At 44.7% G+C, this 27,819-nt stretch overlaps 1 protein-coding gene across 1 annotated transcript in view; it reads right to left on the bottom strand.

The window, feature by feature from the left end:
- The window catches only part of LOC122808228 (extracellular calcium-sensing receptor-like), a 387,150-nt gene that overhangs the window by 50,997 nt on the left and 308,334 nt on the right, over positions 1 to 27,819 (bottom strand). The window lies entirely within an intron of this gene.

Here is a 27,819-nt window from a genome sequence, read left to right as displayed (position 1 = left end):
TCTGTAGTGCAGAGGGATGATATCATGATAGTCCCCAGATGACTAAACTTTAGTTAGTGGCTTGGGTACTGTAAGAGTATAGCATTGGGGAATAAGCAGCCTATATCACCTCACTCATCTGGGGGGGCGGGGTGGTGGTGGTTCCCAGTCGGCCGATTGCTCTAGAGCAAATGGAGGCCTCCATGGCATTAATGGACATTACTGAACTTATGAGCTTGTTGCTCTGGAAGCAATAATGGTAGCCATTAAGGGAAGGAGTGTGGAAGCATGCATGCATCATGGGAAAGGATAGGAAGTCCCTGCCATGGGCAAGGGTAGGGTCACAGAGAATGACTACATAGCTCACATGCACTATGGAGTAAGTTGATGATAAGGAGCAGAAGTACTAGGCAGTTTCATACCCAGTGACAAATATGGATCCTGTCTTCTGCAGAGAAAGGCAGACTAGACAGTTGGCTAGTGGATATGGGAGTTTAGGCAGAGGCAAAAAATATAACTACATGGATGATTCGTGTGTATAGTTTTTGCCTCTGAACTGGGGATACTTAGTATGGGGGAATGAATGATCTATACTTGCTTTATTATCCTTTTGAAAACATAAAGACCCTGAAACACAGAGATAATGTAATACATTTTATTGGACCAACACTGGTTTTATAATTAATTGGGCAGGATTCACGAAACCTCCGTGTAAGAGTTAATATGTCTTACACGGAGGCTGCAGTTAAACGGTGTGACATCAGCATGCCATGCATATTCATGAGGACATGCTGAATCACACCCTAGGCTAACATGGTCCGTGTAGGAAAGTAGGGGGCGTGTCCACACGGCGAGTTCTGCAAAGGGACACACCCCCAGAAGTCACAGTCCTGAAAGTAAACTCCCACGAGCGAGTCCGCGGAAATGTCAAAAAACACAACACCACACATGCCCCCACAGACTATAAACCCAACTGTAATGTAAACCGTAAAAATCGACAGTTTAATTTTTTTTTTATAATTTCAAAAATGTTTGCCTGTAATTGCGCTTGTTTGCGCGGGTGTGCCCTTCGCTCAGCCACAGTGAGCAGTCATTGAAAAAGCATATAAGATCTAAATATGCAAATTAAGCCAAGTAGCAATAGCGTAGTGGTAGAGACGTTGGCCAAAGAGGAGGTAGTCACGGTTCGAGCCCCAACAACATCATTTTCTATTTTCAGTGAAATAAGCACGAAACAATCCCCTGACATATATGTATATGTGTATATATATATATATATATATATATATATATATATATATATATATATATATAACTATAATTTAAGTAAAATGTAATGAAATGGGCCATGTATTTTTGAAGAAATCTGACACAATAAAAAAAAAAATTTTTATAAGTGCCCATAGCTGAGCAGCGCTCTAACAAGCTGAGTATGACTGCCCACAGGTAAGCAGTGGTTTAACAGGTGTAATATGTGTGCCCAGAGATGAGCAGCACTTTAACATGCTGAAACTGTGAGTCCATAGCTGAGCAATGCTTCACACAGAATAATATGCATGCTCATAGCCAAATAACATGTTAACCAGCGTAAGCTGTTTGCGCGGAGCTGCGCAGCGCGCCAACTGGCTTACCGGCGGGCAACGTTGAGCAAGCTGTATCAAAGCCGCCTTTACACAGACACACACCTCCTAGCCTGTCTAGACAGTCGTAAAATAAAAATAGCAATGCCCAGGATACTGTGCATCATAGTCAAAGTACTGAACTACTAAGCCATGACAGCTGTACTGAGAAATGCAGTATTAGCATATATATAGGAATGAATGGAAATAGAAGCATGACAAAGCAGGTTTTTTTAAGCTGATACATTTCCAAAATGGCCAATCACAGATAAGTGCGGGAAAAACGGCATATATAAGCCCCATAGGTGGGAATACACAGCATAACTGATTGTGGAACCTATTTGCAGTCAGGATGGCAGGTGTAGGAGAGGGCAGTCACTTCCGAGCACAGAGGTGGGGTGTTGAGGAGTCCAAATATATGGTTTGGCTCCTAGTCCACGATCATGAGGCTCAACTCATGCAGGGCCAGGTTTTCTGGGGTGCTTACAAGGCAGAGGCGTGGAACCAGTTGGCACATGATCTCACCAGTGCCACAGGCATACCAAGGACTGGTGAACAGGTCCGTCACCACCATGTGGACCTGAAGAGATGAAAGCAGGACCAACTGAACCGTTGGATCCAGGAGGCCCGGCAAATGCTCAATGCCCCACTACTGAGTAAGTATCCATGTAATTAAGTATGTAAGAAATTATCCTAGCTGATATTATGGAGATGTATGTTCCAATATTACTTCATTTATATTACAGCTGCAGGTGTGTGTTCCGTGAATCGGCAAGCCTATGATGATAGGTTGGTGCAGTTGTGCCACCAGGCAGGTTAGTAATTATTTTGCTGGAATTGTTATAGAATATAAGTGAGACAGCTTGTAAAAGAGTTCAGTGTTGTTATATATTAATAAAGTTCAAATAACACTAGAAGAAAGATTCTGCTAGTACTGTATAATTAGATAAGTGATACAGCCTGTAATCCAGAAATAAAAATTAAACAAGTCTGAAATAGAGATTTTCCACCTGTATTGTAATATCAGATAACTTGCTTCAGCCTGAAAATTACTGGTAAACAAGCTAAAGACGATAGACATGTGTCAAATACATCCCCTTTTAAAATCTGCCATATGAAACAAGTGAGTCTGTTGGAAAGGATTGTTGTAACCAAGTAAGAAATGTTAATAATGCCTAGAATTAAGTACCATCTTGAATTGTAAAAATAAAACAAGTGAGAGTGTGAGAAAGAGGTATGAATCGACCAAGAAAGCTGTAATAAGTCTTGAATAAAGTTATACTGCAGTCAGTACATAATGAAATGAATGAGACAGCCACAACCAAAGAGTGAAATGTTTGTAATAAAGTACTGAAGCTGGAATGTGTTTGTCCCACAATTTGGATATGTTGCTGTACCCTTGCAATATGGAGATAGTATGGTTGTATGAAATACTGAACATCCACAGTTGTCTAGAGCCATATAAATCAAATGTAGCAGGATGCTGTACCTGAACACAGCCAGATATGAATGTGTATGAATAAAAATGCAATGTATATTAATGTAGCAGTAACATTCCCATCACCAACATTCCTAAGGTTACATATAGGAAACTGTACTAAGACCTGTAGGGTATATATATCTGCAGCTACTAGAAATGTACAGCATATGTATAGGTAGTTGAAGTTGTTAATGAAATATTTCTTCACCCTACCCTATTTTCACAAATAATGCCATTCCACACCAAACTGGGTATGTGTATTCACAATTAATTCCCATGGACATTTGTCCTGTTGGTTCATACATATTTGCATGTATGTTGATGCATGTGCCCTGTTCACATATCCAAACCTGATGGTCTGTTGCCATCAATCAACCCTGCATGCTGTTGGATTGTGTACTGTTGTTCAAAATATGCATGTGTTATGCTTGCTGTTCAATGTTTGGAATTCATGGGTGTTTGGTTAATGGGAATACTGATGCATGCTGTTACAACTAATTTTGAAAGGTATTGTTTGTTACTAACCCAAAATGTCAGAAAATATTGCTAAACATAGGACAACAGGGAAGACGGGTTCCAGCGGACCCACCTCTCCCACCTCAGCTGGCGAGTGCACCTGGCACTAGTGCCCAGGCTGGAACCTCCTCCGGTGGCCCTGTGCCACCTTCGGGTGGAAGCGCTGCAGGGGATGGGGCTCATCCCCCCTCTGCAAGCATGGCCGGAGGAGAACATCCACTCACCCTCCAAAGTGTCCTGTCTGTGGTGCGTAGTGAGATCAGGCATTCTGTGCTTGAACCCCTACACCAGCTTAAGGCACGGGTGGCGCAACTCACGGGTGTGCCTGCCCATCCTACACAGCCCCCAGCACAGCCCCGTTCTGGGCAGTGAAGGCGCAGTGGCAATTGCCCATGGGTGGGGATTTCAGTTCCACTGTTGCCATCTGTGGGCTCATGGGCTCGCGATATCCAAACATCCGTCCCCGTCAATTGTGTTTCCCCCCCACATGTATCATACTCCGCCCCTGTATTCATCTTGTTTGTCTTGTCTGTTAACCTCCCCTACCTACCTCCCCAAATATACCTACTTCCTGTACCTCACATTCCACTCTCACCTGAAAAAAAATAAAAAAGGGCACTCTGTTCCCACAAAAAAATTATGCCCCATACATAGCTGCCCATTTTGCAGACATGCCTGCTGGACATGTCAACTGGTAATTACAATTGACTGTACAACATATTTTGTTGTCCTCACCCCTCTCTCAGTGGTGGAAGATTTCAAATTTAACACCAAATTATACACATATGCACAGCTGTTGCTGATAAAGAAATGGGCAGCTATGGGCCTTTCCTACATCCTTCCTGCAAATCCCAAGCTTGTTTTCCTACTGTCCTACCCTCTTTGTGCCCCCTTTTTCACCACTTTCCTATCTCGCCATTTTCTTTTCTTTATAAGAAATTAGCGCGGGTGTGTGCGGGAGTAAGCACTTTTAAGCAGTAGTCAGCGGGTGTGCGCTTGTGTGCGCTTAGCTAAGCATGTGTGCGTGAAGCTACAGTGCGCATGCGTGAGCACCGCGCAAACCAGCGCTAACCCGCTTACAACTGCTTAAAAGTGCCTTAGTCACTCTGAATGACAAGGCCTGTAGTCTGCTCAGCAGCAAAATAAAATTCCTCTGTCAGTCTCGAACCCAGGACCTTGGAAACACTAGTCTGCATGACCTACCACTAAGCCATGACTGATATACAAGAATTTTGTGCTGAAAGCAATATATCATAAAATAGTAGGTCTGAATGTAAAGGGAATATAGGAAGGCTATTACACAAAGCTTTTCTTGTATCTTTACTGGCAATTCTTGTGGAATTGCATTACATTAGTGTGATAAGAGAAACAGCCATTCTAGTAGGTAATAATGTGACAGTAGCACCTTGCAAACCACACACACTATCAGAGCAGGATAAACACCGCCATATTTGAATAGGTAAGAGGCCAGACCTCACAACTGTGACTGATTTACAGGGATGTTCCTGATTTGCAAACAAATGTTAACTGTGCCCCACTGACTCCCTGTAAAATGGTAGGCAGAAAGGTGTGGAATCCCACGTAATGGTAACTCTCAATTAGTTAAAGTACACACTACTTGCATGTCAGAAATGGTGTAGTAATACATATGCTCAAAATACCCCACAGTCACAACTGCAGAATATCTGAAATATATCACGGGTGTATCCCACTGATATGTACCATTCCCTGAGGCTGCTAAAATATACACCTGAGAGTATCTGAGGCCTGCAAGTGTCAGAAACTCACAGGCACATCATTCTGTCTGCTGTCACACACTCTGTGAATAGCTGTAGAATTGCTTCCACAAGCACACCCTCATGTAGGAGTACAACCCAGAAATATCAAAGGATGTAGCCATCTAATAAAATAAGGACAGTATAGCAGTTTACAAGCACTGCATGTGCCTGATATTCATAACTGTTAGTACAAAGTACAAGGCCCCACTACTGCTCAGCAGCAAAATAAGATACCCTTGTATGTGTCAAACCCCACACCTTGGCCTTACCAGACTGCATGCAGTACCACCAAACCACACCAAACATATATGGAATTGCTGCTGAAAGAAATATATCATGCATTACAAGGAGTGAATGTAAATGGAAAATAGGAAAGCCATAGCAAAGCATTCCAGTAAAGACACTTAGCAGGCCTTCAAGGAGTGAATGTAAAGGCTAAATAGTGAAGCCATAGCAACAAATTGCAAGAGCTACTGTTGTATACCAGTTAATCCACAAGTCCCACAGGAAAGCACATACTCCCATGTAAACAGTATTAGTATTATTAGGTGTCAGTTAACATACACACTGAGAAGAATGAACTGGAAGAAGCAACAGTCAGGTTTCAGTACAACATGCATTTCAGTGCCTACAACACAGCCTTAGATATGAGAGACATACCAACCTTTACACTCACAGAACAGTGTCCACAGCAAACCAGCATGGTCCCCACCTTGAAAAGCTGAAAGGGCTATGCCTACCTAACCTAACATTTTATAGCACTGTCCTGACATCACAGTGAGAACTGCAATTACCACACAGCAGGCTGCATGCAATTAGTAAATGCTGGCTAACAATTGGTGCAGAGGCCATCAGATGCACATGTGCAGATACCTACAAAAGCAGCTTGCACTTCCAGTCCACACATGCAATAATATCATTGCAGCAACTGCAGGGAGACAGAGAGACAGAGAGACAGAGAGAGAGAGAGAGAGAGAGAGAGACCAAAAAAAAAAATAAAAAGAAAAAAACATCAAGACAGCAGCAGCAAGCCATCAGCAAGCCAGCAGCAAGCCAGCCAGCAGCAAGCCAGCCAGCAGCAAGCCATCCAAAACAGCAGTCAGAAATAAAGGTAATGTAAAGTACATAATCTAATAATCTACATATTGTGAACCCTCCATATGTGTTAGCAGTCTGTATCTATATTTATATGAAGATGTGCATAGGGCAAGGGACATACTGCAACTGTTAGTGAAGGCTGGACATACATATGTAGTTGAAGGTTGCTAACAGTATGCCGTAAGCCCAGGGACAATAGCATACTACCTACCTATGACACAATGCACACAGACATGTACTCATTGCAATACCAACTATGTGAGGTGGAATGAGTGTGCCACTGACTGTGTGCAAGGTCTGTAATGGTGTGATTGTTCAGCATGACTTTGTGTCTGTCATGGTAGTGTGTGTCCTTGGTGTGAGGCCAGAGAAAGATGTGTCAGTTATTGGGATACAAACATACTACATTGCCATATGTTGTGCTGTGGTTCTGTGTATATGACTGCGGTGTAGGTAGGGGTATGGCCACAAAGACTAGGGTGCATTACCATTGAAATTGTAACTGTGCATTGCATGCATTGCATGGGATGACAATATTCCCCATCCATTACCTTAATACATACCCCCAGTGTGAGGTTGTGCATTGGACCTCAAACAGTGTGCTGAGTGCTGGTGTATACTAGTTTGTTGTAAGGAGTGTGGCAGGCACTGTCACACAGTTGTTGGCTGAGCACTGATATGTGGTAATTTATATGTGTATCCCCTGAAAGACAGACAGATGCTATATATAGCAGTTCAGTGATATCAGTACAGTAGAGTATTATGTGTGCCAGGTTACTTGCTCACATATTTTCCTTTTCCTTCCAGGGCGATGGTGCATCAGCGCAACCCCTGTTATTTGGCAGCAGAGGATGAGGAGATACACCAGAGCCTGGTGCGCGATTTTTCAACACTCTTTTCCCGGACCAGCCAGAACCAGCAGGAGAGGTCTGCACTGTGGCAAGACCTTGTCCGTCGGGTAAATGACAGAGGCATGCATAACCGGACATATGAGCAGGTACGCCATCACTGCAGTGATTTAATTAGAAATGTCCGTCAGCGTGCATCTGATATCCACAGGCAACAGCTTGCCACAGGTGGTGGGGCACCTATACATCCCCCCTCACCAGACTGGAGGAGCTCATCCTAAGTGCTGTGGCTCCAGCCCAACAACAACAACATCCACAGACGTGTGTAATGATGGAGGCTGGAGCCACCCAGCATGTGGACATGGAATGTGCAGGTAACATGCCATATCTGTAGTTGACTGTTCTCTGCACTGGTAGTTTATGCATGTGTGAGATGTGTACTGTGTTTGTAGCTGCTATCCTGGACATTATTGTGCAAGATTGATATTCTCAATATCAGCAGTACACCTGTGAATGCCAACTGTTGTACTACTGTACTGTACCATACTCACAGTATCAATGGCACAGTTGTGCCCACTGACAATAACTGTCTTATTTGTGCAGGTCCCTCTGGAGTAACAGCAAGGCAGCCAATCCATGCTGGTGAGTGTGTAATAACAATACCTTTAACACTAATGATAATAATAGTAATAATACCCTCAAACAGTATTGTTATGTGTTGGATTGCAGGTGTGTTTGTATGTGTGTGTTTGTATCTCATGTACTGAGGAGTGTGCATGTGCCCATGTGTGCATGTGTGCATGTGCACATGCGCCCATGTGCACATGTGCCCATGTGTGCATGTGCCTGTGTGTGCATGTGTGCATGTGCCCATGTGTGCATGTGTGCATGTGCCCATGTGTGCATGTGTGCATGTGTGCATGTGCCCATGTGTGCATGTACCCATGTGTGCATGTGTGCATGTGCCTGTGTGCATCTGTGGTAACATTGTGTACACATTGTAAACTGTGTTTCCTGTCTTCCTCTCACAGGTTCTGGTGTTGCTCTTGTGGTGTGCAGCAGGGAACCTGAAGCCACTGCTGGGGATAGTGATAATGATGATACATGTGTAATGGCACAGGGAGGTGTGTCAAGGTCTGTTGTTGGTCAGCCAATCGACAGTACACAGCAGTCAACCCCATCAATGCTCACAGTCATCCTGCCGATACATCCATTGTCACCAATGTCCTTAGCTGAGGGGCAGCATACAGTGGGCATTGACCAGGGTAATGTGGTATCAGTGGCACATGCATCCCCTCACAGCAGCCATGGCCAGAGTCCTGACATGGTACCACACAGGCAGATGTCCAGGGGTTCTCGTGGGAGCATCCGTGGTCGTACTGCCCCTGTCAGACATGCCCACAGAGGTCTTTCAACCTCAGCTATGTTCCGGGCTGTAATGCAGGCACAGGCATGTATGGAACAGTACACCAGACAGGGTCTGAGGGAGCTTAGAGCACATTGCACTGCTATGAATGACACTATGCGTGATGTTGCAGCTGCCATCCGTACTGTCGGCGAGGTCATTGACAGACGTTGGGGGGACACATTAGATCTGTTCCACAACTACATGTCCATGAGCCAGGGCAATGCAGGATGGTTGAGGCGTCGACATGGACGTATGCCAGCAACATCAGCAGCTGGCAGTCATCACAGACGACAACAAAACCGCAGCCGCTCCCATACTGCCAGTACCAGCCCCAACAATGCTGGGTCGGTGCTGTCATCAGACCGCCCTAGGAGACCACATGCACATGGATCTGGACAGTCCCAGCAGGGACATGTGTACAGTCATCAATCAACTGCTTCTGATGACAGTACCCAGTCTGGCTTAGTACCAGATACTGTCCGTAACCCCCCTGCCAGGCACAGGTACCATGTCCGTGGCCAGAGACAGTGATCTGTATGACCTGGCAGGTACAGTCTGTGGCTGTCCACAAACACCCGTATATGGCAGCCATGAGGTGGAACTGTGTGCATGCATACACACATGCATAATGCTAACACCTAAGGTTAACACATACACACACACAACCCATTCAACATTGCCCCATGTTGTACTGTTGTCCCTCACTAACACACACACACATACATGTCGATTGGATGTATCAGTGGCAGACTCAGGCATACCAAGTACACACCCTGTGCATATGATGAAACTGTGCCACCTCCTGCAATCTGTCACATTGATGCAGGAACAGGATAACATGGTGCTGATGCACAGGGTGACTACATAGAACTGTAGTAATATTATCATGTTTCACTTGAAAGAAAGTTACTGTTTGTCGCTTTTGCATTTTAGTTACCTGTAACACATTGCATTTAAGTTACCTGGCACTTGCTCACTAAAGCAATTATATAAGTCAGCACTAAAATATTAAAAGCACTCACAAACTCCCCTTGAGTACCTCGTTCCCCACTGGCCCTTTTTCAATTATAAAGGAATTCCCAATACTATTCTAGCATGTCCAAAGGTCAGTTGTCAATCTCCTCTCCAGTCCAGCTGGTGAATCTGGGAATCTTGAGGCAATGTTACAACTGCCTCATGTACACAGACAACCCTCTCCTCCTCCCAACAAATTCCAACACATGTGAGAGATGCAACCATATAGCCATACTGGAGGCTAAGCTCTCAACTCAGTATTGGCGAAACCAGTCAGGAGGAGAAGGAAACCACACTCACTACAATTCCAGTCTCACATAGACCTACCATGACAGCAAACCAAACACATAAACACACAAAAACATACTCGGAGGCTCTAAATAAAAATCTGCCTAAGCAGCAGAGACCTCCAAAGCAGACACCCAAGCAACCGCTACCCCAAAACAAAACACATGCAACACATAGCTCACAAAGCCAGTGTGCCGAACAGTCACAGCCCTTAAGGCTAAACAACACACCTGATACACTTGTAATAGGTGACTCTATTGTCAGGCACACTGACGTCCTGCTCACCAGGCTGAACAAGGAGAAGGTCACGGTGAGCTGCCTGTCGAGTGCTAGGATCCGCCACATAACACAAGCACTCAGGTCACTCCAAGGCAAGTACAAATATGACTCAGTCATTGTCCATGCTGGTGTGAATGACCTGAGACGTACCTCCCTGGACTACATGAAAAGAGACATAGAGGAGCTCTCTGAGCATGTAGCCCAGGCCTGTATGACCCTGACCTTGAGTAGCATCTTACCCTCACCAAGAATGATGCCACAATATGAAGACAAGATGATCAATTTCAACAATTGGCTTAAGTATTGGTGTCATTCAAAGGGGATCCAATGCCTGTCAGCCTGGCATGACATGCTCGACAAGCCACGATGCTTCGCTAGAAATGGCTTGCACCTGTCACCCCTGGGCTATCAAATATTGGCAAAGGCTATTGCTTCCCCCATAGTGCCTTTTTTAGGCAAGGCTCAAAAGACAAACCCACCTCCATAGGTATCACAAGGGATAAGAAACTAAGAGTGATGCTACTCAATGCCAGAAGTCTAAACCGCAAGATGCACGCACTTGAAACTCTCCTTAGCATGGAGAACATCGATATCTGTGCAATAACAGAAACCTGGTTCAAGGCTCCCGAGAGCACCCCAGCACTACCAGGTTATACCTCATACCATGCTTTTCAGCCCCAAAACTTGGACCGAACCACAAAAGGAGGGGGAGTATCAATATTCACAAAGATACCCACACCTCCAGGTTGGTGGCACAGCACGAAGCATCAGAGACTATCCATGTGCAACTAACAGTGGGTAAAACTGCCTTCCAGTTTATAGCCTGCTACAGACCACCCTCCCAAACCCAGGAACCCCACTCGGCCTTCCTGAGAACACTGGGAAATATGAAGGTCTCTCCAAACACCATTATATTGGGCGACTTCAACTACCCAAACATAGACTGGGAGCATTACTCTAGCTCCAACACCCTAGCCCAAAGGTTCCTAGAATTTATAAACTCAAATGCTATGGAACAACTTTTACCACTCCCACAAGAGGGGAAAACATACTGGACCTGATCATCATCAACATGTGGACTCTATGCTCCAGACCAGAAGTGTATCCCTCACTGGTAAGATCAGACCATAAACTAATCTCACTGGATATTCACATCCCGACTCCACCCCCTGCCCTGAAAACCACAGTGAAAAACTTCTCTAAAGCAAATTTCACACTCCTCAAAACCGAGGTGTAATCCTTCAAATCCCCCGGGCCTGTGGAAAATATGACGCAGACCGCAGAATCCTTTATAAATGCATTCCATGAACACCTTCAGGAATGCATGGATCATGCAATCCCAAATAAAACCAAGACCCAATCCTCCAAAGGCAGACATCCTGTCTGGTGGACCCCAGCCATAAAGAAACTATACAATAGAAGGAGGAAGCTACTACATGATAGAGCAAAATCCCAAAAAGGGAAGGCATCTCTGATCAGTATTAGCAAAAAACTACAGGCACTCATAAAATCGTCTAAGGCCAGCTTTGAGAGAAAAATTGCACAGGACACTAAGGATAATCACAAGGCTTTCTTTAGTTATGTTAGGAACCTGGGTGGGAATTCCCAGATATGCTCAGAATTAGTCCAAAATGACAAAAAATACACTGAACCCACAGACATTGCCAACATCCTAGCTGACAGGTTCAGCACAAACCCCCCCCCACCAAAAGGGCAAATATCTATCCCAGCAGAGTGCTGCCCCCCTGACATCTCAGATGCTCAGGTAAGAGCTGCCATCTCCAAAGCAAAAAACACAGCATCAATGGGACCAGACGGTGTCCCGGGCTGCATCCTACATGAACTCCAAGAAGAGCTAAACCCAAACATAAAACTACTGTTCAATCTCAGCCTTACTACAGGATATGTACCCAAAGAGTGGCATACAGCAACAGTGGTCCCTCTCCACAAAGGTGGTGCCTCAACGGATCCTGGAAACTATCGCCCCATAAGCCTGACTAGCTTGGTCTGCAAAGCTATGGAAAAGATCATCATGGACCTCATAAATAAAGATATTGGGGACCTACAGACACTGGATCCTACCCAGTTCGGCTTTGTTAAGTGCAGATCCTGCCTCTTAAACCTGGTCGATATCTTTGAAACAGTCACCAAGGCCATTGACGAGGGGAAGGTGGTCCACACAGCCTACCTTCGATACAATACCCCACTTGGGCATTATAGATAAGCTCACCAGCTTAAATATAAACCCCTATGTCACTAGATGGGTTGCAAACTGCCTCAAGGACAGAACCCACATGGTTAGAATTGCTGGAGCCATGTCAGACTCCAAACCAGTTACAAGTGGCGTCCCACAAGGCTCAGTCCTGGGACCTCTCTTGTTCAATATATATTTCTCGGCGGTACAGGCCAACATGGAAGGACTGTGGCTGACCAAGTTCGCAGATGACTGCAAACTGGGTGCCATAATCGACTCTCCAGCCAACACAAGCATCCTCCAAAAGGGCCTCATAGAAACAGACAACTGGTGCCAGAGCCATGGCCTCAAGCTAAACACCAAAAGTGTATAGTCATCCCTTTGGCAAAAACAAAGTGCCCACAAATTACCACATAGGTGGTAATCCATTAAGTACAGAAGAAGTAATTAGGGACCTGGGGACCCAAGTTGATAGCAATCTCTCATTTGACAACCACGTGGCCAAAGTGGTTAGAAAAACATTTTATATAGCCCACCTAATCATGAAGGGATTCACATCTAGATCAGGGAGGTCATCGTGCCTCTTTACTCATCCCTCATCAGGCCCATAATTGAGTACAATGCCCCTTTTGGGATGTACCTTACCAGACACCTGCAGCAACTGGAAAGACCCCAAAAGTACCTCACCAAGAGGATCAAAGGGCTCAAACAGATGCCATATGCTGCCTGGTTAAGAAACTCCAGCTCTACTCAGTGGCATACCGCCTGCTCAGAGGCGATCTGTGCCTGACGTATAAAGCCATGTCCAACCCGGAATTAATGGACATGCTGCACCTCAGAAAATCCAAATCCCATTGAGCTACGCACTCGAGAGACTTGAACCTCAGCACTGAAATAAATAGGACATGCTGGAGGCACAGATTCATAACCCAGAGGCTCCCTTCACTCTGGAATAAAATCCCAGTCCGGGTTAGGCAGAGTCCCTCATTGACTCTCTTCAAGAGGAATCTTGATGAGTGGATGGGAGATTGTAGGTTTACCCCGGGTATCACTTCTGTGTCACTGTTAGACAGAGGCACAGTATACTAACCTCGAAAAAGGGCATAGCAAAATTAATTTAAAATGGGTGGCAAAAGCCAAACACACTCTGGCTAGGCTTATAAATGCCCTAGGGCAGATAGCCTAGTATGAACCTATGAACCTATGAACCTATGTTGTTAACAGTACAGTGTAATGATATCATTGTGGGTATATGCCAGCATGCCTGATGCAATAACAGTGTGATTGTCATTGTAGCTTTTTATACCCCACTATTAATTACAAAAGTGTAATGTCTGCACATCTTTGCATTCTGGTGGTAAGGCTTAAAACACAAACCCACCTACATAGGTAGCACAGGGGATAAGAAAATGGAAGTAATGATACTCAATGTCAGACATGTAAACCGCAAGATGCATGCAGTCCAAACTCTACTCAGCATGGAGAATGTTGATATCTGTGCAGTAATAGAAAACAGGTTCAAGGCTCCCAAGAGCACCCTAGCACTACCAGGTTACACCTCATACCATGCTTGACAGCCCCAAAACACGGAACTAACTATGAAAGGAGGGTGAGTCTCAATAAATGTCAAGGATACCCACACTCCCAGGTTGTTGCCACAGCATGAAGCATCACAGACTATCCACGTGCAACTAACAGTGGGTTAAACTGACTTCCAGTTCATAGCCTGCTACAGACCACCCTCCTAAACACAGGTAACCCACTTGGCCTACTTAAGAACACATGAATATATGAAGGTGTCTCCAAACAACATTATATTGGGCAGCTGCATCTACCCACACATAGACTGGGAGCATTACTGTAGCTCCAACGCCCTAGGCGAAAGGTTCCTAGAATCCATACACTCAAATGCTATGGAACAACTTGTTACCACTCCCACAAGAGGGGAAAGCATACTGCACCTGATCATCACCAACATGTGGACTCTATGCTCCAGACCAGAAGTGTATCCCTCACTGGTAAGATGACACCATAGAGTAATCTCACTATATTCACATACCAACCCCAGCCCCTGCACAGAAAACCACAGTGAAAAAGTTTTATAATGCAAATTCCATGTATTCACATGAGGCAGGCTTCACACATAGGAACTATTTAAGGTCACAGGTACATATCTCTATGTGGCACACACATACCTCATGTGTGCATTGAAATTACTGCTATAATATATGTCATACAATAATAAAAGCAACACCCACCACACATTGACAAACTGTGTGACAAAAACACACATGGCATTTGTAGGATTCAAACCCCTACCTAACTATGTTATGACACTTGAGATAGATGCATTAGCAGAGCGCGCTATTCGCATTACTGGGAGGTTTCTCTTCTCCTGCTATACTTATAGGGTGCTGGCATCATCAGTCTTTCGAAAGAGGAATGTACATCATGTAGTGTGTTCTTCCAGCTGCCAAAAGGGCCATTTCTTTCAAAGAGAATTGCACACACTCTGCCCCCCAAACACACACTGAGCATTTGCAGGATTCAAACCCTTACCTAACTATGTTATGACACTTGAGAGAGACGCATTAGCGGAGGGCACTATTTGAATTACTGGGTGTCTTTTTTTCTCCTGCAGTATTTATAGGGTGCTGACATCATTATTTAGAAAGAGGTATGTACATCTATTACTATCAGTCAGTATGGGGGATAGCATATATATGCATTAACAGACGCCTACTTCAGGGTCACATATGCACATCAGCACTGCCAGGTTATGTTTTATACCATGCTTCATGACCACAGGACTTGTAACACACAACACAACCAGTTCAGACCTCCCCTCCCATATCCAGGAACCACACTTGGCTTCCCTGGGAACAGTGTAGGATATGAAGGTGTTCACATACACCATTACAGTGGTTAACTTCAGGTACAGGAATATTGAGTGGGGGAACTACTCAGGCCTCAACAACATCACCCTACAGCCACTACAATTTGTGAATCCATGTGCTATGGCAGGACCAATCACCACAGCCACAAGGGGGAACACATATTGGACCTGACCATCAGCAACATGGGGACTCTATGTTCCACACCAGAGGTAGACCACCATTGTTAATATCTGACCATAACCAACTTTCCCTGGACATCCATATCCCATCCCCACCCCCAGGCAAGGAAATCACTGCAAACAAAGTATTTATCAAAAGCAGACTTTGCAGTTGTGAAAACTGGGGTGGAATACTTCAAAGGACACATGCTGGTGGATTATACAGGCCAATCTGCAGAATCCTTGACAAATGCATTTGATGAGCATCCGGAAGGTTTGCATTGATCGTGCTATCCCAAATAAAACCAAGACTCCTCCACAACAGGAGACCTGTCTGGTTTACACCAGCCATATATAAGCTGTACAACAGAAGGAGGGAGCTAATACATTACAGAGCAATATCCCACAGAGGGAGGACATCTCTGAACAGTATTGGCAAGGCACTTCAATCCCTCAAAATCATCACTTGCAAGTGTTGACAGTGAAATTGTCCAGACACTGCAGATAAGGCTCCCCTCAGTCTGGAATTGAATCCCAATTAATGTTATAACTCCTTGCCAACCCTCTTCCAGCAAACTCCAGCCACACGGATGTGACATTGCAAATTCAACCCCTGGGATCTCCACTGTGTCCCTGCTTGACGGAGGCACAGCACACTAGCCTTAAACAGTGCCTTCTGTGACCTACTTTACAGAGGCACAGTAGCCTACTGTACTGGGGATGCAGACACCAAATACACTCTGGCTAAGCTTATGTATTCCCTAGGGCAAACAGCCTAGTATTGACCTCTACACCCATATGTTTAAGTTTCAGATGCACAATATTTGTTGCTGATAAACTGTTTGCAGGTCTTTATTGCCATAGCTTTCCTGTTTCTATGAACAGCTTGTGTATCTGTGTAAGGTGTTTGAATATGAGAGGGATCCACTATAGTACTTCCATATGTTGAGATCTGTTGTCATTTAACTGTGTGCACTGGGCAGATTGCTGTATTGTGGGAGTTTCCTGGCTTAATACATACAAATGCCAGATATGTGTGGCCAACTGCTATACTGAGACATGGCCTAAGTGTGTGAGCATGCCCAGTTCAGGCTTTCCATGGCTTGTTGCCTGACATATGTCTCATTTATCAAAGTGTGCGAGCATGCCCAGTGTGAGCTTTCCATATGTTGAGATCTGAGGTCCACCACATTTGTGGTTGTGTGTGAACTTCAACAATACACATTTATAGTTGTGTGTTGGAAGTCATGTTGTGTTCTTACTGCCCAACTGCTTTGTGTCTGAACCCAACAGGGATTATGCTGTGCCTGCAGGGTTTCCATGGGATAGTTTGCATACAGTTGTCAACATTCTTTCATACTGACCAAACACTGTAATATCGTATAGTGTACTGGTTCAGTACTTTCACTGTGGTGGACAGTATCCTGGGTTTCAGTCCTATCACTGCTTTAAATATTCATACTGAGCACACCAGACTGGTTAAGGGCCAGTTGTGCAAATATGACCATGTTGCATTTTGCTCAGCTATGGACTACTTAAACCAGGCTTGTCCAACATTAGTAGTGTATTCCACAACTTGGGTGGACATTGACAAACTCTAGCTATGTGCCCTAGGCCATTTCTAATGCTAGTCAGTGTGTTTGTCCTTCAACATACATTTTAACTGGAGTTTGCCATGACATTTTTCAAGGTTAGTATACTGTGCCTCTGTCTACCCGTGACATAAAAATGATACCCAGGGTAAACCTACCATCTCCCATCCACTCATCAAGATTCCTCTTGAAGAGAGTCAATGAGGGACTCTCTGGCTAACCTGGACTGGGAGTTTACTCAAGAGTGGAGGGAGCTTCTGGGTTATGGATCAATCACTACAGCATGTCCTATTTATGTCAGTGCTGAGGTTCAGGTCTCTCATGCGCATAGCTCACTGGCATTCAGATTTTACAAGGTGCAGCATATGCATTGATTCCAGCTTGGACATGGCTTTATACATCAGGCACAGATCGCCTCTGGGCAGGCAGTATGGCACTGTGTGGAGCTGCAGTTTGTTTAATCAGGCAACACATGGCATCTGTTAGAGTCCTTTGATCCTCCTGGTGAGGTACTTTTGGGGTCTTTCCAGTTGCTGGAGGTGTCTGCTAAGGTACATCCCACAAGGGCCATTGTACTCAATTGTGAGGCTGATGAAGGATGACTGAAGAGGCATGGTGACCTCCCCTGATCTAGATGTGAATACCTTCATGATTAGGTGGGTATATGATATGTTTCTCTAACCACTATGGCCACATGGTTGTCAAATGCAAGATTTCTATCAACCTGTGTCCCCAGGTCTCTTATTACTTCGAAAGTACTTAATGGGTTAACACCTATGTGGTAATTGGTGGGCACTTACTGTTTTTCCAGAGGGGATGACTATACACTTTTCTGCATTTAGCTTGATGACATGGCTCTGGCACCAGTTGTCTGTTTCTATGAGGCCGTTTTGTAGGATGCTTGTGTCAGCTGGAGGGTCTGATATGGTGCCCAGTTTGTAGTCATCTGCAAACTTGTTCAGACACAGTCCTTCCATGTTGGCCTGTACCTCTGGGAAATATATACCAAACAAGGGAGGTCCCAGGACTGAGCCTTGTGGGATGCCAGTTGTAGCTGGTTTGTAGTCTGACATGGCTGCAGCATTTCTGACCATGTCAGTTCTGTCCTTGAGCTGATTTGCAACCCATCTACTTGCACAGGGGTTTATATTTAAGCTGGTGAGATTATCTATAATGAGCAAGTGGGGTATTGTATGGAAGGCTTTTGCAAGGTCCAGATAGGCTGTGTGGACTACATTCCCCTCATCAATGGCCTTGGTGACTGTTTCAAATGAGTCAAACATGTTTAAGGGGCAGGATCTGCCCTTAAGAAAGCCACACTGGGTAGGGTCCAGTGTCTGTAGGTCCCCAATATCTTTATTTCTGAGGTCCATGATGATCCTTTCCATAGCTTTGCAGACCAAGCTAGTCAGGATTCTGGGGTGATAGGTTGCAGTATCCATTCAGGCACCACCTTTGTGGAGAGGGACCACTGTTGCTGTACACTGCTCTTTGGGTACATATTCTGTGGTAAGGCTGAGATTAAGCAGTAGTTTTATTTGGTGTTCCATTCTTCTTACAGTTCATGTTGGACGCAGCCCAGGACACCATCTGGTACCATTGATGCTGTGTGTTTTGCTTTGGAGACGCTGGCTGTTACCTCAGAATCTGCAGTGTCAGCGGGCCAGCACTCTGCTGGGATAGATATTTGGCATTTTGGTGGGGGGGGGGGATTTTGCACTGAACCTGTCAGGTTGGATGTTGGCAATGTGTGTGGGTTTGGTGTATTGTTTGTAATTTTGGAGTAATTCTGAGCATATCTGTGAATTTCCACCAAGGTTCCTACCATCAGTTAAGAAAGCCTTGTGATTATCCTTAGTGTCCTGTACAATTTTTATCTTCATAGGTTCATAGGTTCATACTAGGCTATCTGCCCTAGGGAATTTATAAGCCTAGCCAGAGTGTGTGTGGCTTTTGCCATCCCTTGGAATGTGAATATTATGCCCATTTAGGGTTTAGTTTACTGTGCCTCTGTCTAGTAGTGACACAGAGATGACCCCCGGTGTAAACCTACGATCTCCCATCCACTTGTCAAGATTTCTCTTGAAGAGAGTCAGTGAGGGCCTCTGCGTAACATGGACTGGGATTCTGTCCCAGAGTGTAGGGAGCCTCTGGGTTATGAATCTGTCCCTCCAGCACATCTTATTTATTTCTGTGTTGAGGTTCAAATCTCTCACTCTCGTGGCTCTGATGGATTTGGATTTTCTGAGGTGGAGCATGTCCATTAATTCCGGATTGGACATGGCCTTGTACGTCAGGCATAGATCACCTCTGAGTAGGCGGTATGCAACTGAATAGAGCTGGAGTTTCTTCAGCCAGACAGCATATGACAAATGTTTGAGACTCTTTATCCTCTTGGTGAGGTACTTTTGGGGTCTTTCGAATTGCTGCAGGTGTCGGGTAAGGTACATCCCAAATGGGGCATTGTACTCAATTATGGGCCTGATAAGAGAAGAGTATAGGGGCACAATGACCTCTCTTGATCTAGATGTGAATGCTTTCATGATAAGGTGGCCAATATAGAAGGTCTTCCTAGCCACCTTGGCAATGTGAGTGTCAAATGAGAGGTTACTGTCAACTTGTGTCCCTAGGTCCCTGATTAATTCTTCCGTACTTAATGGATTACCATCTATGTGGTAATTTATGGGTACCTTGTTTTTCCCAAAGGGTATGATTATACATTTTTTGCCGTTCAGTTTAAGGCCATGGCTCTGGCACCAGTTATCCATTTCTATGAGGCCTTTCTGAAGGATGCTTGTGTCCACTGGCGTATCAATTATGGCGCCCAGTTTGCAGTCATTTGCAAACTTTTTCTGCAACAATCCTCCTATGTTTGCTTGCACCTCGGAAAAATAAATGCTGAACAAGAGGGGTCCCTGGACAGAGCCCTGTGGGACACTGCTTGTGACTGGCTTGGAGTCTGACATGGCTCCAGCAATTCTGACCTTGTGGGTTCTGTCCTTGAGCCAGTTTGCAACCCATCTTATGACATATGGGTTTACATTTGAGCTGGTGAGCTTGTCTATGATGCCCGAGTGGGGTATTGTGTCAAAAGCTTTTGCAAGGTCAAGGTAGGCAGTGTGAACTGCCTTACCCTCATCAATGGCCTTAGTGACTGTTTCAAAAAAAAGTCAACCAGGTTCAAAAGGCAGGATCTGCCCTTGACAAAGCCAAATTGGGTAGGATCCAGTGTCTGTAGGTCCCCAATGTCTTTGTTTATGAGTTCCATAATGATCCTCTCCATAGCTTTGCAGACCAGGCTCATCAAGCTTATGGGGCATTAATTTCCAGGGTCTGAAGAAGCACCTCCTTTGTGGAGTGGAACCACTGTTGCTGTACACCATTCTTTGGGTACGTATCCTGTAGTAAGGCTGAGATTAAACAGCAGCCTTATGTGTGGGTTTAGTTCCTCTTGGAGTTCATGTAGCATGCAACCCAGGACACTGTCTGGTCCCATTAATGCTGTGTTTTTAGCTTTGGAGAGGGTGGCTCTCACCTGGGCATCTGAGATGTTAGGGAGGCTACACTCTGCTGGGATAGATATTTCTCCTTTTGGGGGGGGGGGGTTTGCACTGAACCTGTCTGCCAGAATGTTGGCGATGTCTGTCGGTTCAGTGTATTTTGTGTCGTTTTGGACTAACTCTGAGCATATCTGGGAGTTTCCACCCAGGTTTCTAACATAAGTAAAGAAGGCCTTGTGATTGTCTTTTGTGTCCTTTGTGATTTTTCTGTCAAAGTTGGCCTTGGATGATTTTATGAGTGATCGTGTTTTTTTGCTAGTACTGATCAGAGATGCCTTCCCTTTTAGGGATTTTGCTCTGTCATGTAGTAGCTTCTTCCTCCTGTTGTAAAGTTTGTTAATGGCTGGGGTTCACCAGACAGGATGCCTGCCTTTGGGGGAATGGGTCTTGGTTTTATTTGGGATTGCATGATCCATACATTCTTGAAGGTGTCCATAGAAAGTGCTTATAAAGGATTCAGCGGTGTGGTCTGTGGTTTCCAGTGGCCCAGGGGCCTTGAAGGATACCACTTCAGTCTTAAGAAGTGTGAAGTTGGCTTTTGAGAAATTCTTCACTGTGGTCTTTTGTGCAGGGGGTGGGAGCGGGATGTGGATTTCCAATGAGATTAATTTATGGTCTGATCTCAGCAATGATGGGTATACTTCCAGTGTGGAGCATTGTGTCCCCATGTTTGTGATGATCAGGTCTAGTATATTATCTCCTCTTGTGGGAGGGGTGACTAGTTGTTCCATTGCATTTGAGTTTATGAATTCTAGGAACCTTTGGGCTAGGGTGTTGGGGCTTGAGTAATGCTCCCAGTCTATGTTTGGGTAGTTGACATCTCCCAATATGATGGTATTTGGAGAGACATTCATACTCTCCATTGTCTTCAGAAAGGCTGAGTGGGGTTCCTGAGTTTGAGAGGGTGGTCTGTAGCATGCTACAAACTGTACGGCAGTTTTGCTTATAGTTAGTTGCACATGGATGGTCTCCGATGCTTCGTGCGTTGCCAGTAACCTGGAGGTGTGGGTATCTTTGATGAATATGGCTACTCCCCCTCCTTTTGTGGTTCGGTCCAAGTTTTGGGGCTGAAAAGCATGATATGAGGTATAACCTGGTAGTGCTGGGGTGCTCTCAGGAGCCTTGAACCAGGTTTCCGTCACTGCACAGACATCAATGTTCTCCATACTGAGGTGAGCCTCGAGAGTGTGCATCTTGAGGTTTAGACTTCTGGCGTTGAGCAGCATTACCCTTAGTTTTTTTCCACTTGTGTTTTCTAGGGAGGTGGGTTTGTCTTTTGAGCCCTGCCTAAAAAAGGCACTATGGAGGTGGCAAGAGCCTTGGCCAATATCCGGAAGTGCACGGGTGACAGGTGCAAGCCATCCCTTGTGAAGCAGTGTGGCTTGTCAAGCATGTCATCCCGAGCAGACAGACATTGGATCCCCTTAGAATGACACCAGTAATTGAGCCAATTGTTAAAGCTGATCATTCTGTGTTTGTACTGTGGCATCATTCTTGGTGAGGGTAAGATGCTGCTAAGGGTGAGGGTCATACCAGCCTGGGCTACATAATCACAGAGCTCCTCTATGTCTCTTTTCATGTAGTCCAGGGAGGTACGTCTCAGGTCATTCACACTGGCATGGACAATGACTGAGTCATATTTGTACTTGCTTTGGAGTGACCTGAGTGCTTGTGTTATGTGGTGGATTCTAGCACCCAACAGGCAGCTTACTGTAACCTTTTCCTTGTTCAGTCTGGTGAGTGGGACATCAGTGTGTCTGACTATGGAGTCACCTATTACAAGTGTATCAGGCATGTTGTTTGACCTTAAGGGCTGTGACTGTTCGGCACACTGACTTTGTGAACTATGTGTTGCGTGTGCTATGTTTTGAGGTAGTGGTTGCTTGGGTGTCTGCTTTGGAGGCCTCTGTTGTTTTGGTAGATTTTTAATTAGAGCCTCCGGGAATGTTTTTGTGTGCTTATGTGTTTGGTTTGCAGTTGTGATAGGTCTATGTGAGACTGGGTTTGTGGTGTGTGTGGTTACCTGCTCCTCCTGACTGTTTTTGCCAGTACTGAGTTCAGAGAGCTCAGCCTCCAGTTTGGCTAAATAGTTGCATCTCTCACATATATTTGTATTTGTTGGGGGGGGGGGGGAGTTGTCTGTGTACATGAGGCAGGTGTAACATTGCCTCAAGATTCCCAGATTCAACATGTTGTAGCTGGCCTTAGAGGATTTTATGTGTGGCCATATTTTTGCCATAATACTGATCAGTGATTACTTCCCTTTTGGGTTTTGCTCTATCATGTAGTAGCTTCCTCCTTCTCTTGCATGGTTTGGTAATGGCTGGGGTCCACCAGGCCAGATGCCTGCGTGTATGGGATTGGGTCTTGGTTTTATTTGGGATTGCATAATCCATGCATTCCTGAATGTGTTCATAGAATGCATTTATAAAGGGTTCTGAGGTCAGGCCCATATTTTCCACAGGCACAAGGCCTTTAATGGATTCCACCTCAGTTTGGAGGAGTGCAACATTTGCTTTACACATGTTTTTCACTGTGGTTTTCTGCCCAGGGACTGGGGTCAGGATGTGAATATCCAATGGGATTACTCTATGGTCTGATCTTACCAGTGAGGGATACACTTTTCATCTTGGGCATAGAGTACCCATGTTGCTGATTATCACATCCAGTATGCTTACCCCTCTTGTGGGAGTGGTAAGTTGTTCCATAGCATTTTGTTTTATGAATTCTAGGAACCTTTGGCCTAGGGTGCTGGAGCTAGAATAATGCTCCCAGTCTATGTTTGAGTATTTTCAGTCGCCCAATATAATGTTGTTTGGAGACCTTGATATTTTCATGTGTTCTGAAGTAGGCCAAGTGTGGTTCCTGGAGTTAGGAGGGTGGTCTGTAGCAGGCTACTAACTGGGAGGCAGTTTTAGCCACTGTTACTTGCCCGTGGATAGTCCATGCTGCTTCTTGCTGTGGCACCAACCTGGGGGTGTGGTTATCCTTGACAATTATTGATAGTCACCCTCCTTTTGTAGTTTGTTCCATGTTTTGGGGCTGTAAAGCATGGTATGAGGTGTAACCTGGTAGTGTTAGGGTGCTCTTGTGAGCCTTGACCCAGGTTTCTGTTACAGAACAGATATCAACATTCTCCATGCTGAGGAGAGTTTGGACTGCATGCATCTTGCAGTTTAGACTTCTGGCATTGGGTAGCATTACTTCTAGGTTCTTATCCCTTGTGATACCTATGGAGGTGGGTTTGTCTTTTGAGCCTTACCTATTCAAGGCACAGTGGGGGTGACAACAGCCTTTGCCAGTATCCAAAAGGGCAGGGGTGATAGATGGAAGCCATCCGTAGCAGGTGGAGCATCGTGTCTTGCTCAGCATGTCATCCCAGGCTGACAGGCATTGGATCCCCTTTGACTAAAAGCAATACTTAAGCCAATTATTGTAATTGATCATCTTGTCTTCATATTGTGGCATCATGCTTGGTGAGGGTAGGATGTTAGTCAGGGTCATCAAGTTTGCATATACTACATGGTGTTACATTGCTTAACACATGGCAATCATGCCTCAGGTAGTGCTGCAGGGCTGTCTATGTTTGATGCACATACTACACTCCCTGTACATGTTTGAAAGCAGGTTGCATGAACTTAGGCATCCCTTTTACTATATGTGTGAGTCAGAGAGAGGTATCATTTCCAGGGTTCCTACTGAGCCAGTGTATGTGCTATGCGTTGCCTCTTTGCCAAGGCCAAGGCATACTGGGCATGCCTCCTTCTGCCTACTGGGACAGGCTCAGGTTGTTCCTCCTCCGAGTCACGCTCTGCCTATGATGGCCTTGGCAATGGTGGGGGGCTGTTTGGCCCAGCCCTATGCTGGTCCTGCTGCAGCTGTTTTCACAGAATCATATTATGTAGCATAGCACATACCATGACAATTTGGGTACATGTAGTTGGTGAGTACTGCAAGGCTCCACCAGATGTGTCCAGGCACCAGAACCGTGACTTGAGCAACCCAAACACACGCTCAATTACATTTCGTGTTTGTGCATGTGCCGCATTATGGCGTTCTTGTTCAGATGTGTGTGCATTTCTGATGGGAGTCATCAGCCACGGCTCAAGTGCATAGCCAGCATCCCCCACTAAGTGACCATGTGGGATGTCCCCATTGGCAAATGTCTGGTACAGCTGCATCAAATGCCAGATATGGGAATCATGGTAGCTTCCAGGGCAGCCAGCACACACATTCATTATTATGCCCTGGGCATCACACACGACCTGGCAGTTGATGGAGTGGAAGCCCTTGCGGTTAATGTAGACCCTACCCCGCTCACCAGCTGGTGCTTTGATGCATATATGCGTGCAGTCTATTGCACCCACTACCTCAGGGTATTCCGCTATTTGCTGGAAGAGATGCATATTGCTGGCCAATACCTCACGGGAATTGGGGAAATATACATGATCACCAACATGTGCTGACATGGCATCCAGGAACTGGTGCAGTACCCTGGATGCTGATGCCTGTAATATCCCCATCATATCATCAGTTGGTCTCTGGAAGGTACAAGTTGCTAGTATTCTTAGGCCAACACATACCTTGGTTTCCACTGGGATGGGTTCCCCTCTGTTGGTTCTGTGTGTGAGGCGTGGCCTGCACAGCTCAACAATTTGCTGTAGGAGGTCTCTGTCCACCCTATAGCACTCCACTATCTCCAGCTCATGTAACCCCTGGTAGGTGACCCTGGACCTGTACACTCTTCTCCGTCTCCTCACTGTGGGTTGTCCAGCAGCATTTGCATAATCACCACCCTCAGCATGTTGCATATGTCTCCTTATAACAGATATGGCAGCCCCTAGCATTTTTGGTCTGAGTGAAGCTTTTTCAGTTTTCACTTCTAATAGCTTACTCCTCTGTTGCAGTGTCTCTTGAGAGAAACATACTGCACTGTTGTTTGCAGAGTTTTAAGTGCTGGGCTGGGCTACTGTTCTGCCTGTGTAATTGACTGCTTCTGATTGTTTTCACCTGCTAGCTCTGCCAGTATTCCCTGCTAGCTTCCTACTATTTCTTCTGCTTCCTTTTTCCTTTCTGTTTCCTCAGGGGAGTGATGACCACCTACACTAATGACAATGTTAACATCAAAAAAATTATTGCCAGTAATTGGAAAGTTCTATTAACAGATGACCGCACTTTGAATTTAGTAGGTAAGTACCCCCACTTTATCTATAGAAATAACAGGAATTTAAAAAGACTTTTATGCGATAAGGCAGGCAGTAGAAAACTTGATACAGTACAGTTAAGGAATAGTTTTGGTACTTTTCCCTGTAAACATTGCAATTATTGCAAGTATTTAACTAAAAAACAAGAATTTACACACCCAGATCTTGATTCACTTATTCATTTATTCAATTTTTACGTATTTATATATATACATACATATTTATATATGGAAGCTGGTTTTAAACTGATTTATTTCAACATAGTTTTTAATTATGTTACATCTTTTGTGTAGACAACGTCTTATGAAATGTTATATTTAAAAAATGTTTAAAAAAACTCTATATATATATACATGATCTTGTCTTTATAGACAGCAATATAGTCTAAAGGTAAATAATATGAATATTCATTGAATAATCTGAATACTCTGTATATATACTTCATGTTCTTTATCCAGGGATTTTAACCTATGAATTTTGCAGAATTTTGCATTTTTAGTCTGTATATTAGTATGCTTTAAGATTCTACAGGCATATATTTTATACATGTTTCTTTATATGCTTTAATCTGAGGTAGTGAGATTTCATATTTTTATCAATAGCTTTATTTATAATTTTAAATCTTTTGAAAGTTGAAAAAGTTTTTTATTACTAGCGCTCTGCTAGACAAAGCTTTAAGTAAGTGTAGTCATTATGCTTGAAGCATTTCCCTTTTAAGGATTTGATTGTTTTATTGTTGAATTAATTGAATAATTTGAATGTGTTTCCACTATATATTCTTTGGAAGTTCATTATTGTTTACATGGTCTGAAGAAGCGTATCAGGAGATACGCGAAAGCGCTTACCTTTGTCAAAATAAAGTCTTTCTTTTATTAATAACAGTCGTGGTGAGTCTAAGTTTTGCCTATCATCGTAGTTGACATCTCCCAATATGATGGTATTTGGAGAGACATTCATACTCTCCATTGTCTTCAGGAAGGCTGAGTGGGGTTCCTGAGTTTGAGAGGGTGGTCTGTAGCATGCTACAAACTGTACGGCAGTTTTGCTTATGCTTAGTTGCACATGGATGGTCTCCGATGCTTCGTGCGTTGCCAGTAACCTGGAGGTGTGGGTATCTTTGATGAATATGGCTACTCCCCCTCCTTTTGTGGTTCGGTCCAAGTTTTGGGGCCGAAAAGCATGATATGAGGTATATCCTGGTAGTGCTGGGGTGCTCTCAGAAGCCTTGAACCAGGTTTCCGTCACTGCACAGACATCGATGTTCTCCATACTGAGGTGGGCCTCGAGAGTGTGCATCTTGAGGTTTAAACTTCTAGCGTTGAGCAGCATTACCCTTAGTTTTTTTCCACTTGTGTTTTCTAGGGAGGTGGGTTTGTCCTTTGAGCCCTGCCTAAAAAAGGCACTATGGAGGTGGCAAGAGCCTTGGCCAATATCCGGAAGTGCACGGGTGACAGGTGCAAGCCATCCCTTGCGAAGCAGTGTGGCTTGTCAAGCATGTCATCCCGAGCAGACAGACATTGTATCCCCTTAGAATGACACCAGTAATTGAGCCAATTGTTAAAGCTGATCATTCTGTGTTTGTACTGTGGCATCATTCTTGGTGAGGGTAAGATGCTGCTCAGGGTGAGGGTCATACCAGCCTGGGCTACATAATCACAGAGCTCCTCTATGTCTCTTTTCATGTAGTCCAGGGAGGTACGTCTCAGGTCATTCACACCGGCATGGACAATGACTGAGTCATATTTGTACTTGCTTTGGAGTGACCTGAGTGCTTGTGTTATGTGGTGGATTCTAGCACCCAACAGGCAGCTTACTGTAACCTTTTCCTTGTTCAGTCTGGTGAGCGGGACATCAGTGTGTCTGACTATGGAGTCACCTATTACAAGTGTATCAGGCATGTTGTTTGG

The sequence above is a fragment of the Protopterus annectens genome, chromosome 8.part0, assembly GCF_019279795.1.
Source record: "Protopterus annectens isolate FY-2018-M chromosome 8.part0, PAN1.0, whole genome shotgun sequence".
NCBI lineage: Eukaryota > Metazoa > Chordata > Ceratodontiformes > Protopteridae > Protopterus > Protopterus annectens.
This window is presented reverse-complemented; position numbering and strand designations above follow the sequence as displayed.